Source organism: Malaclemys terrapin, chromosome 4 (genome assembly GCF_027887155.1).
Source record: "Malaclemys terrapin pileata isolate rMalTer1 chromosome 4, rMalTer1.hap1, whole genome shotgun sequence".
NCBI classification, from domain to species: Eukaryota; Metazoa; Chordata; order Testudines; family Emydidae; genus Malaclemys; species Malaclemys terrapin.
The window spans coordinates 68,790,816-68,813,266 of NC_071508.1; positions in this window are offsets into that span (position 1 = coordinate 68,790,816).

Genomic DNA, 22,451 nt, shown 5'->3' on the forward strand with positions numbered 1-22,451 from the left:
GACAAGTTTTCAGCAATATTTCATTGCACTAACTCTAATGATAGTTTTAGTTTCTCACTTTAATGGAAAGTAAAATCTGCCCATTTTTTTTTTATATAAAAGGAAAGAATGGTAGTCCTAATGACTAAAATTTAAACACATCCACACACACCTGCACCTCGTAAGCTAGACAAAAAGAGTGAGGTCTAGCCCAGCCCTTCCAAGACCAACTACAGTTAGAGTAATTTGTTCCCAGCATTGGTACAGGAGTTCTTGATAGTGCTGCTCAGCAGTGAAAGATCAGTCAGCCTTCATTGTACTTTATAAGCCTCATTTTAGAGGTTCTTACAAGCAACAAAGTTTTCATCCCAAATAGAGTTCTGTGTGTGTGTGTGTGTGAGTGTGTGTGTGTGTGTGTCCATGTTTTTTAAACACATATGACCAAAATCTATTATAAAAATGACATTTTTCATCTAAGGCCTGATCCAAAGTCCACTGTCTTCAATCACTCTTTCAATTGACTTCAATGGGCTTTACATTAGGCTTCCATTACTCATGTTATCTATCTAAACAGACACACCGCTATCCTCTTCCCTTTTAACTACTGGACTTATAACAACGGTATTACATCAAATACCTGTGTATAATAATGCTTCACTAAATATGTATATTCATATGTAGAATATTTCTGAACCAAACACGTATTCTTGCCTCTAATAGGAGTACTTGTGGCACCTTAGAGACTAACAAATTTATTAGAGCATAAGCTTTCGTGGACTACAGCCCACTTCTTCGGATGCATATAGAATGGAACATATATTGAAGAGATATATATACACACATACAGAGAGCATAAACAGGTGGGAGTTGTCTTACCAACTCTGAGAGGCCAATATATATCTCCTCAATATATGTTCCATTCTATATGCATCCGAAGAAGTGGGCTGTAGTCCACGAAAGCTTATGCTCTAATAAATTTGTTAGTCTCTAAGGTGCCACAAGTACTCCTGTTCTTCTTTTTGCGGATACAGACTAACACAGCTGCTACTCTGAAACTTGCCTCTAATAACACTGCTGTACAGCCAAAATGCTTCTGAAATAAATGTAGTCAAACTTTACTAATTCTGGGTCACTGAGAACAAAAATGATGCTTAAAATTGTTGATTGGCTCTGGTTTTCAAGATATGCTATTGGGTCAGTATATACGACCCTTGACTTGGGAATGGCGGGGGATAAGTGAGTTATAAGGGGAAGGGATCTCAATTTAAACCAGAAATGACTAAAATACATCTTTGACTGGATCTATGAATAAATCTATGACTGGTTTGGACAGTACTTGCTTTTTAGGCAAAACAATGAATGATGTAATCTGAAGCTGGTATTGCGTCATACATGATATGAATTGCATCATGTTATTCCTAGAAGTCATGGATGATGCAATCATAACGAAGCTTACATCACTCTGCTGAACAAATTGCCCTATATCAGCTCTAGAAATCATACAGTGTCGTGCTCTCTTATTTGTCAGTGTTTGATTTTGCAAAGGGACACATTTCTGTTTAGTCAAAGTGACCAGAGATGCCTCGTACTTGTGTGAACAGTGCAGATAACTTCTGCTATGTTTGTGGTGAAGTGACTTTTGCATCACAAAAGCGCAGTATAACCACTATGGTTAAGAAAGCCTCTCACCTTTATTTTGGCTGCAAAATTGGAGATCAGGACAAGAGGTGGGCCCCACACATATGCTGCAACACTTGTGCAACAAATCTTCGCCAGTGATTGAACAGGAAAAGGAAATCTATGCCTTTTGCAGTGCCAATGATTTGGAGAGAGCCAACAGATCATACCAGCAGTTGTTCCTTCTGCATGGTGCCTCCAGTTGGGAAAGGTGTGTCAAAGAAGAAAAAGTGGACTGTGCATTATCCGAACATTCCATCAGCTATACGCCCATTACCCCACGGAGAAGGACTGCCGGTTCCTGATGCACCAGAATCATTCTCACTTGAGTCAGACGAGGAAGAGGAAGAGGATGAAACTTCTGGTCCTGAACCATCAATGTCACAGGACCCACATTTTCTCCCATCCTCTTCCTCTGAACCACACCTCATAACACAAGGCGAACTGAATGACCTTGTCAGGGATTTGGAACTACCCAAGAGTAAGGCAGAGCTGTTGGGCTCCAGACTACAGCAGTGGAATCTCCTAGCAGGTGATGTTAGGGTTTCTATGTTCCGTGACCGTCAAAAGGATCTTGTCCCATTCTTCTTCATGGAAGGTGATCTTGTAGCCTGCAACAACATCGATGGTGTGATGGCAGCCCTCAACATCATTCACGATCCAGATGAGTGGAGACTGTTCATTGATTCATCGAAGACGAGTCTTAAAGCTGTTTTACTGCATAATGGCAATGTTTTGCCATCAATTCCAGTTGGTCATGCAGTCCATATGAAGGAAACCTATGACAACATGAAACAACTTTTGAGGTGCATAAACTATGACTACCATCAGTGGCAGCTTTGTGGCGATTTGAAGGTTGTTGCTCTCTTGCATGGTCTGCAGACTGGATACACAAAGTACTGCTGATTTCTCTGCGAATGGGATAGTCGTGCAAGAGATTCCCACTACGTCAAGAAAGACTGGCCACTCCGACAGTCATTGGCGCCTGGGAGGAAAAGTGTTCAGCATCCACCACGTGTTGAATCAAGGAAGATTTTGTTACCACCCTTACACATCAAGCTGGGTCTGATGAAGAACTTTGTCAAGGCCATTGACAAAACACAAGCAGCTTTCAAGTACCTCCGTGGAAAATTTCCAAGGTTAAGTGAAGCTAAGATAAAGGAAGGTGTCTTTGTTGGTCCTCAGATTCATGAACTTCTTAGAGATGATGCATTTGACCATGCACTGCGTGGCAAGGAAAAGACAGCATGGAAAGCCTTCCAGTTAGTGGCAATAAATTTTCTTGGAGACAACAAGGCAGACAACTACAGGTTGTTGGTGGAAAACCTCCTCAAGGCATACAAAAGCCTTGGTTCCAACATGTCACTAAAGATACATTTTTTGCACTCTCATCTAGATATTTTTCCACCAAACTGCGGAGCAGTGAGCGACGAGCACGGCGAGTGATTTCACCAGGACATGGCAACAATGGAGAAACGCTATCAGGGCAAATGGAGCCCATCAATGCTTGCAGACTCTTGCTGGACAGTGACAAGAGATGCTCCATTTAATGAATACAAGAGACAAGCCAAGAAGCGCTGAGTAGACACTGAATAGGACTAAACTATGTACATAATAGTTTTTTGCCTTTTGTGTCATAATAAATTTTATTTATATAACCCTTTTGCGGATTTTTAAAGTGTTACATAAACAGGACAGGTGAAATATTATCATGTAAAGCAACCATAAACACATGAAAAGACCTAGGTTTACAATTTATGATTAAAACTCTACTATCTACACAATATACATAGACATAAAAAGTAAAAACTTAAATATCTTAGAAACAGTAGCCAATCAGTTTTTTTAATTGTCATATTTGAATTCAGCACATCAAAATACATAATAAATAGCACATTTTATCTCTGAAGCAGACGACTTCTCAAAAATTGTAGACCAGTGTAATCTTATGTCTATTCCAGGGGCGGGCAAACTTTTTGGCCTGAAATTGTATGGAAGGCAGGTTAAGGGACGCTGTGCCTCCCCATACAGCCACGTGTGGCCTGGCCCCCACTCCCTATCCGACCCCTCTCTCCCCCACTTCTTGCCCCCTGACAGCCCCCCCCCGGATGCCTGCCCCATCCAACCCCCCCTGTTCCCTGGCGGCCCCCCAGGACCACTGCCCCATCCACCCCCCCTGCTCTCTGTCCCCTGACCGCCCCCAACTGCCCCCACCGCCCCTTCCAACCCCCCTCCTTCCTGACTGCCCCCCCGGGACCCCTGCCCCATCCAACCACCTCTTCTCCCTGACCACCCCCGGAACCCCTGCCCCTAACTGCCCCCTGCTGCCCCATCCAACCCTTCTCCTTCCTGACTGCTCCCCACAGGACCCCTGCCCCATCCAACCACCCCTTCTCCCTGTCCCCTGACCACCCCCGAAACCTCCACCCCTGACTGCCCCCCACCGCCCCATCCAACCCCTTCTCACATTCCTAACAGCCCCCCCGGGACCCCTGCCCCATCCACCCCCCCGCTCCCTGTCCCCTGACTGCCCCTGGAACCCCTGCCCCTGACTGCCCCCCGCCACCCCATCCAACCCCCCCTCCTTTCTGACTGCTCCCCAGAACCCCGGCCCCCATTCAACCCCCCCTGTTCCCCGTCCTCTGACCGCCCCGACCCCTACCAACCCCCTGTCCCCCGACCACCGCCACCACGAACTCCCCTGCCCTCTATCCAACCCCCCCGCTCCCTGCCCCCTTACTGTGCTACCTGGAGCACCAGTAGCTGGCGGCGCGGCTGCACCAGGACAGGCAGAGGCGCCGCCTGGCTGTAACCAGCCATGCACTGCACAGCACAAATCACCGGGTCAGTCTGGGCTCTGCAGCTGCACTGCCCCAGGAGATCGCAGCCCGCCACCCAGAGCATTGTGCCGGCGGTACAGTGAGCTGAGGCTGCGGTGGAGAGGGACCTGCAGGGGATGGGCCGGGGACTAGCCTCCCGGGCCCGAGCTCAGGGGCTGGGCAGGAGGGTCCCGCGGACCGTAGTTTGCCCACCGCTGGTCTATTCACATATCTTAAACATGCATTCTATACCTTTGCTGATAAATTGTTCCCTATGTACCTTGCCCCAGTGCCCACTGAAGCCATTGGAAGGATTACCATTGACTTCAATGGCTAGTGGACTAGGCACTATATATTTAACTTGTATCTCTCCAGAAAGAATATCCAGAAAGCTGACCATGGTTACGAGGAGTATGTTTAGTCTTTCTTTAAATCAGGTGGAAAATATTTGGCCAAATAATGAAAAAACAATGTTGGGGTTTAACTAATTTCTCTTTGATAACTTATTAAGCAAACATTTTCTGTCCCATTCCCATTATCTAAACTAATATTTGAACAACTTACTTTGTACAATGTGTTTACTAACTGTTCCTTGTCTCTCTGTCTCTCCTAGTTGGTTTATTTTAATTCATAACTCATTTTACAGTATCTTTTTCAACAGGGCACCATGTTTAAAAGTATTCTGTAAAATAAATTATTAATAATACCGGGCCCAATCCTGCAATCTTCACTCAAGCAAAACTCTCACCAAAGTGAATGGGAGTTTTGTGCATGAAAGCACTGTGCAGTTTAGCCCAATAATTTTTTTTAAAACACATGTCTATTTGCCTCCAAAGCAATGAAAGAATATAAATTATTTACTGTGAACAAAAGTCAGTTTAGCCTGGGGTTGACTTTACTCTTAATATATCATAGATAGTGCAGAGCAAAGGGAATGTGCTGTTTATGTACTTCCCACCCCATCCCAGCATTGCTAGCAGCCTGGGTTTTGTCACATACCTCATGATGAGAAATGTTTGGAGGCTAGAGAAAATGGCTCAACGAGATGGATGATATTTCATCAGTAATACTACATGGAGTACATGCCATACAGTAGCTTCACAACATTTGTCAGAACCTGTTACTGACACATCTATACAGTAGAGGCCCAGTCCAGTCATGTCATGTTTGGCCTTTTTGTTGGTGGCTGGTTGTGTTCGTTCAGGACGTATCTGTATATTTATCACTAATGCCAATTGTAATCTTTATTGTATAATTAATGTATTGTGAATTCATATTTTAATAGGCTTCATTATGTCTGAGTAAATTTATTTTTGGTTTACCTTTACTGTCTTGCAAGTCTCCTTTTAACATTCAGTCAAGGAGGAGATGGTGTCAGGGCCATGGTATATAGAATCTTTCATATCTAGCTCATGACTTCATATCCAATTGGGGTCAATAATGTTATCATTGGATGACTCTTTCATGGCCAGTATGAAATAAACCAGTTATTTCAGTCCTATTCTATTTAGGCATCCCGATCAGAAAAAAAGCCACATTTCCACAGTTGGCACCTTTGTTGAAGTCTTAAGCAGAGATCCCCAATAATGGAGGGTCATGGAGTCAAAGCACCTGATCCTGTGAAGCGGTAGTGCCTCTTATAAATGTGCTTAGCACCACACAAGATCAGGCCTGAAATGACCCTATAGCCGCTACAGGTCAGTTTGTGGGTACATTAGTAGTATTGGGAAGCTGACACTTTTAGATCCTGGGCCAGATACTCAGCTGGGGTAATTCAGCAAAGCTTCATAGTCTACTAGGGAGCTACACTAGTTTATTCAAAATGAGGGTCTGGCCCTTTGCTCCTGAGGCTTTATTCTCCCATTGCAGGATATGAGTAACTCCCATTGAAGTCATGGGCGTTACATGTGTCCTGTAGCGGGAAGTAGGGCCTCTGGGCTTTCAATCTGGCACCTTTCACAAGTATTAAATTCATGTAAAACATCACAAAGTAAAACGAATCCAATAAAAAGTTCTTTATATTTTAAAAAGTTAGTAGCACAATGCAAGCAGCTCCTTCCTAAGAATTTCACATTTTAAGCATGTCACTTTCCAGCCTAGGTATATAAGACACAAAAATCAGAAAAGAAATGGCAATAATCTGACAAGGAATGAGATGTTATATAGGAGTTGTCAAAGAGTCAAAAGAATAATGATAAAACCAAGAGCTGCAAAAAGAATGAAAGGGAACACATCATGTGGAGATGACCTAATTCAGTAAGAAATAATAATAATAATAAAAATCCCTCTCACTCTTCACCATGCTTATTGAGAATGAAGCTTATAAACATACTTCAGGCCTCAGTTGCACTGTTGTAATTGTGGAATAACTCCATCTGGCTTTTCTTCTGTAACCAGGTTTATACTGCATATGGCTAACAAAATAATCATATCAGATGTTAGAAAGTAATGAATAAATCACTAACGGTATAAATAATAAAAAAAAAATAAAAATCATAGTTCGGAAAATTAGCATCCAGTAAATGGCATTATATGTCTGATCCCTAAAACCTCACATAAGTGTGTATGTTACTTATCAGTGCAATTTATGTAACTAATTTACATAACATGTCACTAACTTAAAAACCCATAAAAAACTTTAGATGAGTATTCAGCAATAAACTTTGCTGCCACCCTGAAATAGCTTGAAGTGGTCTCAGACATTCCTCACTACAGGCATCTCCTCTATGCAGAAAAGCTCATCTGTTTTTAAAATGAACCAACAGATTCCAAAACTTTGTTAATGCAATGAATGGTTAGTTTATTTCAAGTATCAGGGGGTAGCCGTGTTAGTCTGTATCTACAAAAACAACAAAGAGTCTGGTGGCACCTTAAAGACTAACAGATTTATTTGGGCATAAGCTTTCGTGAGTAAAAACCTCACTTCTTCGGATGCATAGTTTATTTCAAATATTCCTGATCTTAAAGAATTTAAATTTTGAGGAAATACAAGCAGCATTAACTCATAGGAGATGATTATGTCTTTTACAGCTGGTAAACATTTAACTCATAAACCATGAAAAGCAAATATAGTTATGGTTTTGTATTACTATAGCACTGTAATCATAAACAATAGATTTTTAAGAGTTAGTGAGTGAGGGTTTGGGGTTATTTTATATTGGCCCGATTCCGCTCCCATATACATCAGTTTATAAAGCTGTAACTTGAGTGATTTCAGTGGAGTAACTCCTGATTAGCACTAGTGTATCTGAAAAGAGACACCAACCCACGTTTATCCTACCATTTTGAATTTTTCACCATCTGCATCACATCAGGGAGAACATTTTTCTCCCATTTTTAAAAAGGTTCCCCCCCCCATCTTGTGTAAAGCTGCTTGTTTCAGGGTCCCAGTTATGATTAGCAAATAATACATTTCAAGAACATTAAAATAGCGAGGTTAATAACTGACAGACAAAGTTTTACAAACTAAGATCCAGGGTATGTATATTTTGTGCAGCCAGAGGAAACAGCTGAGATGCGGGGATGGTCATATAGGAACATACACTGAAATCCTATAATCCATTTGTCCATAACTATTTCCAGTGGTAAGAATCAAGAACTAACAGACTAACCCTTCTGACCTTAGTATAAAAGATAAGGTGAACTGCAAACAAATCTAAAAATTCCATCTACCTCATCAACATGCTCAAAATGCCCTCTACAGCCAGATCAAGGGGAAGAGAACAGCCAGAAAACTATCCCTGAAAAACCATCTCCTGTGACCAAACATCTCAGCAGCAGGATAAAAGAAGGTGCCATATCAATTTCATTTCCATTCATCATTGTTAAGGGTGAGTTTAAGAAAGTTTCATTGCCCATTAATACTCAAATCATAAGCAGCTGCACATGATATAGTTTCGAACGTAGTTGCATAACATTTATTTCCCTGGAGCTTTGTCCTTAAGCTGCAGACTGACAGGCATCAACGAAATCCAGCCTTCTCTTTAAAGAAGCCCAGACAGAATTTTTTACATGTAGCAGCTGAACCAAACTTCACAAAAGCACCCGAAAAGAATTGGTAAAAGGTTAGGATAGATTGACTGTTTCCAAATTGGAATACTAATGATGATCTTTAATGAAGCCTGACAGTACAATCTGTTTCTTATTGTTCCCTAAGTGCTGGCTACTGATCATATTCACTGGCTTTAGGTGATGGGGACAGACAGGGACAAATGGGCCCTGCTGGTGAGCAGGACTGTGCACAGCTGATCTTTCAACAAGGATTAAATTAATTAAAATGATTCTCACATCAGAAGAATCAATCTTTTTATTTGTTATCATCATATTTATTAATTTTGAATGATGACTAATTGGTACCACTGCTGCTTGGGTCATCTGGCTCGGTAATCTTCTTAGAAGGCAGTAAAGAATGCATAATTTTAACAGCTCAGGCTGGGAGCAGGGGAGTTGAAGGTGGAGAACATCCACGAAGCCTGTTAAGTACCTCTCCTAACAGAGTAAACTGTATGTGCAGGGACAATGAGAAAGAATGTTCCAAATGTTAACGTCCCTTGTCAGAATGAAATAAAACGGGCCAGATCTTTAAAGGGTGTAACTTGATGTAGTGCCACTGTCTAACTTCAAACAATATTCAGGATTGTAAATAAACATAAATTCAGCCTTCTTCTGATAAGAATAGCCTGCATGAAAAGTTATTTTCCCCAGCCTCTTTCTCAAACTACACCCAGCTGCAACCCAGTCACTGAAGGATGGGAAGCCCATTACTCTGGATAAGAAAACCCTACAATATACAATTATCACTTGTAGTGCGGATTACTAGAATAACATTTTAATTATGTTCCTTGTTTCTCGGATCTTGGCTGCACTAGGCTATTTTCCTCCTAAAATTTCCATCCTTGCTCTCACAGTTTGTAGGAATGTGTTGCTCCTAATCACAAGCCTTGAAGAATGGCAAACTGTTCCCTTGGCAATGAGGCAGGAGTGACCTTGTTCTAGCGCCTATGTTTGGGAAACTTATTTGGCTGATTTGATTGTTTCCTCGCAGCTGGCATTCACGCGCTCAAGAGATGGGTTTGTTATCTTATGTGCATGTATACTGCCTGGCTTTTCTATGCGCAGGAATGTAACCACTAAGAAGTGTTGTAAACAAAGTAAGTAAAGAATAAAAGCCCCAGGAAAAGTTCCTGGAGGTAGAGGGGCTTTTCGGCTACCACAGACCTGGTGTTCTGTTTCCTTTCCCGCGTCGTCACCACAACAGTTCAGCTCCAGCAGTATAGTGACAGTGCTACTGTAGTAAGCAATGACAGTGTTACTCAATAAGTTGAGAGCCAGCATACTACCATACCCCACTTCTCTGCAGTCCCAGTGTTGAGAGTGGAGAGTGGTGATGACAGAATTTGGATGATTCCTTGAGCTGCACTCTATTCCAGTAGGGCTGGGCCTGAGACAGAACTGCCCATAGAATCAGAAAGCCGTAACTGGTTCCCTGACAGGCCACTCTTTCCTGTCCTGCTATGTTGAGTGGATCTCTGCCACACCGGAGAATCTAGCCCCACATCTGGCACATTCACTTAAGAGGCAGTTTGCCCTAACTGAGAGGGATGTCGGCATATTTGCTAAGACCGATTCAAGGAGATCTGTCACAGATACCAACAAAACTGGGTCCTCACTCTAGGTTTAATAAGACCTATTTCTAATGTATTTCTAATGTATTTAGCCAAGTACAATGCATTAATTACTGAGCAAACCAACTGAAGAAGTTTTAGATGGAAAACTAAGCAGCTCAGCAGATGAGGAATATTCATGATATCCAGGAGGGTTGATTACCAATCATCATGTAGCCATTCTGTTGGGTTTAAATACATTCTGTTAATGAAACATGATCCTGAACCAAACCCCATATTTTTTTTTTATAATCGAATGAATCAAAATACGTCATCCTACTGAGTCCCCTGCCCTCCCAAATTTGGGATGTTAGGAAACCCAGGTCTGGATCCTATTTTTCGGGCTGAGCCCATATATACTAGTAATATGAGATGTAGCATCTCTTAGTTTTAATTTAACCTGCTTTGTCTTGCATACATTTTCTTAGCTCAAAACTACATGGGTTTTCTGTGTCTATTCAACACCAGGCGCACTGTTCTTGCTCAGCAATGCCAATAATTGTGTAGACCAGGAGATAGGGCACAGGACTAGAAGTCAGGAAACCTAAATTCTGTCCCCATTTTACCGCTGACTTGTCGTGTGCTCTTGGGCAAGTCTCAGCTCTCCGTCTCAGTTTCCCAAGAAGCTCTCTGACTGCTGAATAAGTGCTAAGTGCCACAAATAAACTTCTTCAAATGATTATGATGTTTTTATTCTTTCTCATCTTCCTTAGAGTAACAAATGTGTAAAACTCAGATCATACCATGAAACTCAAACTGGGCCAGGGACAGGACATTCACTCCTTCCCAGTGGGAAAATCCCAACCTCAGAGTGATCACATTTGAATGTGGTATTCTAGCTATTGCCTTGTATTTGCAATCATAAGAGATAGGTGGGTTAGAAGCATCTCTGTGCAATGTGCTATTTAGAATTTTATTCCCAGAAGGCAAAGACCAAGACAAAAAAGAATTACGTTATTTCAAAAGGTCAGCATTCTTTATCTGTATTTGGTTTGTTTTTGAATTATGTTTGGACTTTAAAAGCTCCCTATTGCCAGCAACTGCTTGGGTTGGTGGTTCAAAATCTTCCTAAATACAAGAAGTTATGTTAAAGCAAGTCCTGTCTCGCATTAGTTCAATACTAAGGGGCTTCTTTACCTCTACATTCAGTGCTTGACAATTCAGTGCATTTCATTACTAACGGATGTATTTTGTTTTTATTTGCAAATATACTTAAACATATACTAATACTTTCCATTTCAATCTGAGGATTATGTTCCGCTTTACAAATATCGGTGACATTAGCCTGACAACAACACTGCACTAAGAACTATTATTCCCGTTTTATCGATGGGGAAACTAAGGCACAAAGATTGTGGATTGTCCAAGGTCAAGCAAGAAGTGAGTTCCAGGTAAAACCAGGGACAGAACTCAGGTCTCTCCAGTGCAGTGATACTAGTAGCTGGAGAAGTGGAGTCAGCATTCCCTCCCCACCCCCCTCCAACTAGTAATATTAGTATGAGACTGGGTAGAATGTATTCTTATACCCATTTTACAGGAATCCAAGATCCCACATGTACATTTTGACATTTGGTCACAGACTAAAAGGTACTTTGCCTTGGAGGGCTTTCTTTATATGCCGTCAGAAGCCCCAGGACTTTCATTTGTTTATATCCTGCCCAAGACCATGGTGGACATTTTGAAGAATGTCTAAAGAGAAGAATGGACAAAGAATATAACCCCTAACCCTGAAATAGGTTTGAAATAGGCAACTGCTCCACTACACAGAAGATCCTCAAAAGCAAAAAGAATTAGAAGAGAATCCTGCTAGGCTGGATCAGAAAACACATACAAATGCTGCCTCTTCAGACTAAACAACATGAATATTTTCTGGACAACCAGGTTTATAAAAAAAGCTCCATTATGGGCCAAGGCATTTTGGATTTTTAATGTTTCAAAGCATCACAATATAATCAGCAAGTTTTGATGGAACAATAGCAAAAGGCCAGTATCCCCTGTCAGTCTTTTCCATTAATTCGGAACTGATTATAACATTACCACTTCCTGCCAGCCCTAAAATAAGTAGTAGTCTGATAAGTAGATAGACATCATAATTCTTAAAGGTGACAGCATCAAAGGAAAATGTCATGGGAAAAGAAAATCAATGTGCAAGTTGCAGATAATTTAGGATTGCCTTATTTTAGTTCTATTTATTGAGAACGCTCTCTTTTTCTTTCTGCCAAGAATGCCTTCCCCAAAACACATGTGGATATTTTCAGGTTTTGTTAAGGAGACTCAACTTCTAATTGGGGTTTTTCAGTTTATACAGTAACAAGAGACTGTGACAAGCTTTCTGGAATTCTTTGTCTCCAAATTCTTTTTGTCCCCTAAATACTTTCCCTGTTGGGAAATGCACTTATTCCAAATAAATCTAATGGCTAAGTCCTCTAGCAAATGTTTTAAGTACCTAATTTTGAATAACACCTTGTCCTAGGAATTGGTCAGTTGTTAACCTTTAACCCTTTGCACTGCCATGTGGGAGGGATCCTCTTAAAATTCTCCTTATAGAAGACCTACAATAAGTAGCATATAAGTCTATTTGACCTGAGGATTTTCTAAAGGTAACTTCTGCACAGCATCATCTCATTTCTTTCTTATGTTTCAACTAATTCCTCAAACAGTGATTCAAAGAAACACATCTTTTAACATGAGCTTAGTATCTTTTTCCATTGTTATGTTCCCAATAAAAATATAGGGAACCTAGTCAGTCTTTATGAAAAAGACATAGGTCATTTAAGAGGGGATTTTCGAAAGAGCACCGAAGTTACCATTGATTTTCAACAGGAATTGGGTGTCTAATTGCCTTTGAAAATCAAACCCTTAGGGTATATCTACATGACGGCTGGGAGCAAGACTCACACTAGCAGGGCTCAAACTAGTGTGCTAAAAAATAGCAATATAGACATTCCAGCTCAGGCTGTAGGTCTGGTTCTCCAGATTGGGGGGCTTGAGAGCCTGAGCTCCTGCAAGCCACAATGTCCGCACTGCTATTTGTAGCGTGGTAGCTTGAGTTCTGCTAGCATCAGTCTGTCTACCCCAGTGAGGAGGCTCACTCCGTATAGGCTATGTCTGCACTATAAGCTAGAGGTGTGATCCCCCTGCTCAAATACACATATCCTCGGTAGGTCGATGAGAGCTAGCACAAGTATAAATAGTAGCGTAGCCATAGTGGCACATGCAGTGGCAGGGAAGGCACAGCTCAGCCGTGCCAAATACGTACCCACCATTTTAAGGCAGGTTTTTACACTGCACGGCTCAGCCATGTCGCCACTGTTACTCCTGTGCTACTACAACTACACTACTATTTACACCCATGTTAGCTCTCATTGGCCTACCGAGAACATATATACATGAGCAGGGGAATTGCACCCCCGCTTAAAGTGTAGACATAGCCATAGAGTAGAGTTATCCAAAGCCTTCAGGACTATTTAGCTTGGAAAGGAGGAGAGTCAGAGTTATGATAGCAGTGTATAAATTACTGAAGGGTACAGAGATGCCAGCTGAAGGTTCCTATGTATTCTATTCCATAATATACAAACAAAAGGACACAGGTTCATAATGGAAAGACTGACAATGTAAAGGAGATAAAAGAACTGCATTGTTATGTTATATATAATTAACCCGTGGAAATTATTGCCACGGAATGTAAGAGAGGCAAAAAGACTAGCAACCTTCAAGGGGATTTGAGATCTGTATGAAAAAAATACCACCTGCAGTTACTTTATAGTGGGTCAGACACAAATTTAAAGGGTTAACAAATCTCAGACTTCTGGATATAAACTGATCACCACTTGGAGGAGTGAAGGAGCAGGAAGATATCCCCCTCCCCGCCCCCAGGAATATTATAGTGAAGTTACAGTGCATGACAGAGTTTTACACCTTTCCTTCCAGTACCCATTATTAAAAAGGGTCAGCCACAGAACAAACAAGGTGCAGAGCCAGCCTTAGCTTAATTTTTGGGGCAGAGTCCCATCTCTAATCAGTACAGCATTTTACAAAGCCATTTATCCTGACCTGAAAGTGATAGAATTGGGTTGGAAACAAAAACCCAGATCTAGACTTGCATCCAAGTTAGCAGCTAAAACTGGTGTTTCTAATGGAGCCAGCCAAAGTTTTTTGTGCGGAAAGTTGCATCGGAAAAAAATATGATTTCATCCAAACCAGAATTTTTAATGAGAGAATGTCGATGCTGCAGAAAAAAATTGTTTTCCTGAAAGAAATTTCTAAACAAAACAAATCTTGTTTAGTCTTAACACGTCATTTCATTTTGGTTTCAAAACAAAATGTTAACTTAGTTTTGACCTAAAATGTTGTTTTGTTTCAGTTTTTTTAAACTGAAAAATCAAAACAAAGCAAAGTTTAAATATAAACTGCATTAACTGTGGGGTGTGTGAAATGTAAAAAAAAAAAAAAAAAAAAAAAACCTTCCCCTAGGAAAGCTGAAACTTTTTGACTGAAAAAAATCAAAAATATTTTTGTTAAACATTTCTTACAGAAAAAAATTTGGTTTCCTGACCAGCTCTGGTTTTTTAATGTCCCAATGTGAATAAAAAATGCAATCACCCCCAAGCTTTTGAAAAACTTGGATACAGATTTCAACCACCCAAATAGGAGATTATTCAGCTCTGATGTTTTGATCTTGCCCCTTATAGGAAGATGGGGCCATACCTGGCCTCATTAAACCTGCTTCATACCATTCTGACAAAGCACAGCAGGAGAAATCGTTGACGTCAGTTGCCCCATTGAAGTTTTGCCATTGACTTCAATGGGGCCAGAATTTCATCCAGCAATTTAACACGTCTAAGCCAGGAACAGAGAGTTCCCCTTGTATATAGGAATATTCCAATGGTGTAGGGCCAGTGCAATCAACCCCCTCACTGCCTTGAGTTCAGGGGACACATTGGAGACGTGGCTACCAGATGAAGAAGTAGCTAGAGTGCTGCAGTGATCCCCAGCTCCTGGACAACCCCAACATAGAAGGTGCCAGACCATAAAAGTGGCATATAGCAATCTTTGTCCTGAAGCACCCTCTCTCCTCACTGCTCTTTGAGCAGAGTTCAGCCAGACCCAAAGATACAGTTCAGGCTGGATTCAGAGTTTGGATCCAGAATTTTGGCTGAACCCACTTCTAGATTAGGGGACATCCTTCTGTCCGAAATCTTTGTGGTGTACTACTAAGAAAAAATTAATACATCTTCAAACAATACACGGGTAACTACTGGGTTAGTCTGAGAATGAAACACTGTTCTTAGCATTCTGATGTAGTATTTTAAAAGGCAATTAATGCAATGAGAGATTATCTTTTCTATGAATATTTTTGTTTCCAGGAACTAATTTACAAGTGAACCTTATTGTAAAACCAGCAGCTGTGGCTAGATCCTGGCATCTGAAACCCATGTTGAAAAGCTCACAGGGGGTTGATTCATAAAAAAGCTATGTGCCCTGTTTATGCAGGTTTTCTCCTCGCCCCCACCACTGCCCAATTCAGTAAATATGGGAGGAAAGTGTAGAACATAAAGTTCCTAAGAACAAATACGTTTACATGATTCGTGCGATTTCTACTTTGTGGGGAAAAATTATCACCTCCATGGGAAGTGAATAAGGATCTACAAAAAGCAAACATAAAGGCAGACTAATAAAAACTATGTAAGCACTGGCGAGCCAAAAAGTGGGACCCACTTAAGCAAAAGCTGCCATGAACTCTGGTAATATAACAATGATATTTAATTGGGCATGAGCCAAAGAATGAGCATTTGCCATAGCAACTGCAATAACACAGAGTACAACATAATAAAGACAATATACAGACGAGTGCCCCAATCCTGTGAGTGAGATGTAAGTGTGAGTTAAAGGTTGCAGCAAGTTGCAGGATCCACTCTCTAAAAGGTGTTAATATTACTGTGCAAGGTACTTCTTAGACCCCATCTAGCCTTAGGCCTGGTCTACACTAGGAAATTAGGTCAGTATAACTACCTGACACAAGGGCATGAAAAATCCACACACCTGAGCAACACAATTAAACTGATCTAACCCCCACAGTTAGGTCGATGGGAGAATTTTCTCAGGGAGGTGGAGTACCTATGCTGATGGGAGAAGCCATCTTGTCGGTGTAGGTAGCTGTGTTGCCAGGGAGTCAAATTCTTCTGCCCAGGGCCGGCTCCAGGCACCAGCGAAGGAAGCAGGTGCTTGGGGCGGCCAATAGAAAGGGGCGGCCAATAGAAAGGGGCGGCAGTCCATCCATTGTTGGGGCGGCATGTCTGGGTCTGCGGCAGCAATTCGGCAGCAGGTCCTTCAGTCCCTCTCTCCCTCTTCGGCAGCACTTTGGCAGCAGCTCAATCGGGTTTTTCTTTTTTTTCCTTTTTTTTTTCTTCGCCGCTTGGGGTGGCAAAAAAGCTGGAGCCGGCCCTGCTTCTGCCCTTACTTACATTTGTGCATGCACATTGATTTTTCTGGGGTTGCATAAGTGTTTCTGAGGGCAGAATTTGACGTTGTATGTCTGTGTATTAGAAATGGGTCACATGGTAGGATTGTAAGCTCTTTGGGTCAGGGACTGTAACTGTATACAGTATGTAGCACCTTGGGACCCCATTGTCAGTTGGTCTCTAGCCACTACCATAATAAACATGATACATATATAATAGAAGCCTGAAATTTGCTAACTTTTCATTAATCACGTGTTCAATTATTATCTGCTAAATCATACAATAATAAATAAGTCAAATAATTGAATACACTTCACTAAGATACTGCAGACAACAAATTATCTTTAATTTGTTTCCTGATACCCCCAATAATCTTATTGGTGTGAACCAAATCCTAAACCAGTCGCTATTTAGGCAAAGTTCCCACTGAAGTCAACAGTTCTAATAAGAGTAATCGTCCTATTTCAAGTATAATATTTAAGGAGCCCCATCCCCTGCAGAATAAGCTGCAAGTTTGGTCTTCAAACTCACAGGGTCCACCGGAAACCAGGGACATCCGCACAGAATACCTCATGCTTTCACCTCTTTGACCCAATCTGGGTATCCCATCTTCGCTCCCTGGCAACATGGGCCTATTTGAATTGCACTACTAGGACCGTACCCAGACATGGAGAGTGTCCCCAGGAAAGAGAACAGAGACTCAATCAGGATTATATGCTCTGAGTTCTCTCTTTGGGGATGGTGGCACATTAATCAACAGGACTGCCCTATGGAAATGAATACAGTTCAGCTGTCCATTTTGCTCTCATTAGGACTGCCTGAAGGAAATGAATACAGTTCAGCTGTCCATTTTGCTCTCATTGTTATCATAGTTTTATCACTATGTATGTATGTATGCATGTATATACTTGGCTATATGGTTCCAACTTCTCTGTATACATGTGTGTGAATGTGTTTACACACACACGGACACACACACACACAGAGACACTTTCATTTTTGGAAGTCCATATTTAGTGTGTTGTCCTAGCCAGATTAGAGAATCCCCATTTCTTGGATACTGTATACATTTTCCTCTAAGTGCTTCAAACAAATATCCTTACATAAAAACCACATATTATTCCCAGACCACTATACTCTAAAAATCTCACACAGTTGTTTTTTCTCCACTGAAGCAGCCATCACCGTTTTCATGGTGGTGTCAAATCTGGGCCTTTTTTTTTTTAATGTTTATTTAATATATGTACAAGCAGCTGATTTTCCCAGTTCTGCCAAAAGCTGAACAGATTTTTCTATCACAGCTTGTTTGTGTTCACTTAACTCTGACATTTCAGAGACACACATACCCTCCTTCACTCTCTCAGCTCTCAAATGAAACCCAGTGAGAAACATTCAGGGCTATTGCTATTGCATTGAATGGCATAATCCACCAACTCAGCAAAAATAATGAATACAGTTTTATCTTTTACCAATGTGTTGTACTGAATGAATGTCCAGAAGTGAACAGAAATAAAATTGAATTTGAGGATAAAAGGAGTGTTAACCAGGATACAGTGAGACATACATTTTTTCTATATTCTGGGGGAAAGGAGTCCTCTGAATGAAAGTTTTACTGCACGAGGCCCAATCCTGAGGCCCTGAGCACCTCAGTCAATGCACGTGTGTGTATTGTTTCTTTAAAATTGTAGCAGGAATCCAGTCATGAGGGAGACTGAATGAGGTTCTAGAAAGAAGCTCAACAGGGAAGCGGAGGGGTAACTTTTAGGGATAATACATTTTTTAAAAATTCTAATCAAGTTCCTTGGTCAGTACTAGAAGAAAGGGATCCTTACCACTGTCACAAGGTTCTCAGCATCTTACAGCATTGGGTCCTTTGTGATTACATCTGCAATATAGATAATAGATACACTTTGCCCATCACCTCAGAACTTGAATTAATGCCTCATATTCCTTAAAAATATACTAGATTAGCGTTACTAGATAATGGTTTATTCAAAAAAGAGATGTTTTGGTACACACATTGTAGGTGAATGCTGCTCTCTGTTATGCTGGTGCAATGGCACTGAAGTCAGATTCCTCATTCAAATCCCTCCCATAACATTTACTTTTTTCTGCAAGGCTCAGAGCCACTACTAGCCCAGACAAATGAAATGCCTTCTCCACCCCAACATTATTTTGAAGGAGAAGAGAAGAGTAAGAAAATAGAGCAATAACCAAACAAAAATATGTAGCATTCAATGTTCATTCTTCTGCTGTCTCCCTCAGTGTGTCTGGTCTTATCTGTGTCTGTAAAGTCATTGGGGCAGAGGCTGTCTTTGTAGTTTGTACAGCACCAAGCACATCCTCAGTGCTTTGCCCAGGATAAATAAAAATAAAAAGGGGTGGCCCAGCAGAACAGATACAAAACTGTGGCAATATGTGGATTATGGCCACGACATTCAGTTTAGAATTTTGAACACCTCAAAATTCAGGAGTCTTAGGATCTGAGCCTCTGTAAACAGAAGGAACCCAACTGCAAAATCTGGATCTGAGTTTGAATTAAAAAGGCCTCAAAGTTCAGGGGGAAATAAGAGTTCAGATTTGGTATCTCTTTCTAAAATATGAATTTAGGTTAGGTCCAATCAGAAAAAAATAGGAGGACTGCATACAAATATGCACCTAAATCTAAGGAGCTTCATGTGTTTCACTTTAGGTGCCCAACTTCAGACATTTTGCACATTAATCTCTGTACCTCAGTTCCCATATTTGAAACATGGAGATAATAATCCTTTTCTTCAGCCCCTACCTCTCAGGGAACTTTGAAGAATAAGTAGTTAATGGCTTTACAGGGATTTAAAATATGTCTGACTTCATACAGGGCACATTAAAACTTCAGTCTGGCTCTGAGTTTTTATGTAAGTATGAAGGAAAGATTACTTTTGTGTAAGCTTTTCAAGGAGGAAGATGTCTTTGTAGCACAACCCTTCAAGTGCTCAGCAACCCTAAAAGCATCCGTTAAAGTCAATGGCCATATTCCCTCTTTTGGCTAGAGCCAGTCAATGTTATTCTTTGGGAATAGTTTATTTAACATATGGTGACATTTTTCACTAAATAATGTATTAATACATTTTATTTTCATTATTTGATCAGCAAATAATATTCAAGAGATCACTGATTAGATATTTTCCCATCGATCAATCAAATTATTTACAAATACATATTTTCATCATTTGATGAGCTCTGTGCCTGGCCTTACAGAGTACACATGCCTGGAAATGATATATTTACAGACCACATTGCTCATGAAGGATACCTGTCTTCAATATTTCAGTCATCTCATAATTATAATAAATCACCATGACCCAGATCCTCAGATGCTATAAATTGGCATAGCACTATTGAAGTCCAAGCTGGCTGAAAGCAGGTGAAAACCTGACCCCATATGCTTGTATCATGTAATATTGTCCATTTGTTTGTTCTCATCAGAGTATACTTGGTCAAACTTTAGACATCTGAGTGAGGAAATTTTGGTCCAGGTGACTTGCCCAAGGCCACACAGCAAGGCAGTCACTAATTAAGTTCTCTCACCCCCCTCTTTTAAAGTAAAGGACAAGCTGAGTGCTAGCTTGAATCACTGGAACATTCAAAGCACAAGCTACTGCCTAAATTACTTTATGTGCCTTTCCCTTTTTGCCAGCTCGTCCTCTTTAGCCTAATGAAGCTGCACATTTCATTCCCACCATACACGCTGTTAGGCTATATCCCCTTTGATGGAAAACAGAGTTGGCTACTTGTAACCAAGAGAAAACAGAGGTTAAATGAGTTACTGCGCTTTACACTTTTCTTAATAAAGTATGTGAAAAGTCCATATAAATGGTAAATAACACTTAATTAAATTTCCCCTCTACCCACCCCATGGCAATTTCCCAGGCAAAGGCAAAAAGAAAAATAATCATTTCAGTCACGTGCTGTCGTATATGGCTAAACACCAAACCAACCGGATTTATTAACTTCATATCTAACAGCAAGGAGTTTGTGTCAGACCCACCACAGTACTAATAGATCTCCTACTGGGCCACAAACACTAGTACAAATGGCAGGGCTGAGAGCACAATCACAGCATGAATGGGCCTAAATTAGCCAGTGCCTAATAACCAGTTTACTAACACCTGTATTAGTACTGTATCACTGTGGGGAGGACTGCTGTTAGACAAACCGTAATCCCATAAGCTTGTCATTTGCATATCCCTCATTAGCTGATTAAAACCTGAAGGAGGCAGGTTTTTGCAGCTGGTGGGTCCATTCCAACACTCAGTCTGCCTGGGTGGCTTGATAATGAAGTAATGTTGGTGAATGTGAGATTTATATGTATGGAAGGGATTAAGAGTATTAGAATTTGTGTGAACCGATGTTGCCATATTCTCTCTACTGGATCGCAGTAATTGGATGGGAGGAGCAAGAGTGGATCCATTAGTTTTGCCTGTTTGCTCAGGAGCTGGGTGCTAGAGATTCAATTTTGCTTCCTTTTGCTCCTTTGCTTTTGTGAAGCATGTCTGCTTTGTCTAGGCTAGCTCTTAGCACCTCTGTACACTACCCACACTAAGGCAATTCAGCTACAAAGAAGAAACCTTGAAGAATGTGAAGACAGCCAGTATAAAATGCAGCCTCGCTTCAAGTACTACTTGAGGGCAGCACAATCCTGCCCAGTCCAATCCTGGGATAGAAAGCAAGAGATAATTGAAATCTATAAACACCTCTGGAGCCTTTTTATTATTTTATTGGTTCTCCACATTGAGCTTAACAAACCTTAGCATCAAAGAAGCCGTGAGCTCCTTACAAGGAAACTGAATGGTTTTAAATTTTGGTGACTTAAGAAGCAATTGTTGCAAGTATTTGTTGGGCTTGCATAACTTTAATGCAAAAAAAATCCATTTCCTGTTATTTGTACAGCTGGAGTAATCACTCTGTGTGAGTGATGATGTAAAAAAAAATGCAACATTATCTTTCCCATAGAACCAACAATGTACCTCCAGTAAGGTCATTAAGAAAACATACTAAGCAGTTCGGAAAACCTTGAAGCCAAACATTGTCTGGCAGAGTATGGAGCAGTAAATGACACACAATGTACATTCAACAGAACCACAATATTTTCAGAGCATGAGATGTTAGACATTTCAACGTGGCCACATCATTTCATCAGCAATTGGGCGAACACATCCCTACTGTAGCCTTGTGGCTTAAAAATGAAGGAAAGTTATTTAAATGAAATTGTGATAAGTACCAAAAAGAAAAAAGAAAAAAAGAAAATTGTTTAACTGAAAAGAAAATTGAAATTTCAGCCAAATAATCCCCTTTGTTATTTTCCCTTTGATTTTGTTTATTGTCCCTAAACAAAAAACCTTTCATAAAACCTCACTATGTTTAGGCCAATGAAATTAATATTTGTAATGTCTCTTTGTGTTCATATCATAGTCAGAGAACGTTACTTGTAATATAGGAGAGAGTGATAAAAACTGCCAGCACTAATCAGACATACAAAAGTTATTATAGTCAACAATCAGCACTGAAAATAATTAATAATATAAGGGACATTGTCAAGATAAAAATCATGAGCTTGATTCAGCTCTATGCTATAACAACCTTACCCCGATATAGCTTCATAAAAATCAATGGAGTTACACCAATGTAAAACTGGAGTAACAGAGGAGAATCATGCCCCACAGATTATATATTGTTAGTAATACAGATGAGAATATTTTTAAAGTTAATAAAATGAAAAGGATATTTTAAAGTAATTGACCTTGTAATCATTTACATTAAGACCACTTTTGGTACTTCACTCAGACTATACACCGTAACCTGACTGGTTTGTT